This window comes from Megalobrama amblycephala, linkage group LG13, assembly GCF_018812025.1.
Source record: "Megalobrama amblycephala isolate DHTTF-2021 linkage group LG13, ASM1881202v1, whole genome shotgun sequence".
In the NCBI taxonomy this organism is placed as follows: Eukaryota; Metazoa; Chordata; class Actinopteri; order Cypriniformes; family Xenocyprididae; genus Megalobrama; species Megalobrama amblycephala.
The window spans coordinates 30,560,461-30,561,467 of record NC_063056.1 but is presented as its reverse complement, the minus strand read 5'-3'; positions in this window follow the sequence as shown (position 1 = coordinate 30,561,467).

Genomic DNA, 1,007 nt, shown 5'->3' with positions numbered 1-1,007 from the left:
AGGCCTGTTCACCACACGCCAGTATGAGGGGTTCTGCTTAAACTGGCTCAAGATGAATTTAAGAACGTTGGTGCCCAGTATCAACTCGTCCCGTTGGCCCGTAACAACCAGCGTAGGTACACTGACCTCGTACTCATACACTCTCATCTTCAGCTGGTAAGTACACTTTGGCGCAACCTGAACTCCACCACATCCAACCAGCATAATGTTGGCTTGCATCTCACACTGATCCAGAGACAAGCCAGCATCCAGCAAACGGGATTCAGCAACTTCGCTAATGGTGCAAGCCATAGAGCCGCTGTCCAACAAAGCTCTTAGAGGAATGTTGTCATTGACTAAAACGTCAGTATAGAAAAGGCTGTCTGCCCGTGCCAACTGGGTCACATTCTGAAACAGAATCAAATTATCACTAGCCACAGACTTACAAGTCGACTCGTATATGCTTGATGCATCATCTTGGAGGGTATGAAATTCTTCACCCACACTATCCCCTCCCAAGTGTAGGTGTGTCAGTTTCCCTGAACCTGAGGGTGGCTCCCAGACTCTACACTTTTTCTAGGGCAATCCCTGCGCTGGTGACCAACTTCCAAGCAGATCAGGCATCTTCTCTCTGACATGCAGTGTGACCATGTGGAATGGGTTCCCTCACCGCAAACACGACATCTGGATGGACGTGACCAAGAGGGCAAGTGCGATCTACTAGGAGCAACCTGTGTATTAGTACGGTCAAGCACCCTTTCCAGCATGCTGAGCACTCGCTCTAACGTACCCATGTCAGTCAAGACTGTATGTGGAGGCGGTGTGGTGATCTCAGACTTAGTGGTCTGGGTACTGGGGATGCACACTGCTGCGTTCACTGCAGTATTGTCCACAGTAGTAGTCTCTGTGTGACTGACGGTGGCAGTAGCTACTTTGAATGAATGGCCAGGGACAGAGTAAGAGCGTAGTTTCTGTGTTCTCAGCTCCCTTTGATGCTCATCGATCGCTTCTTGAACCTCTGCTGAAGA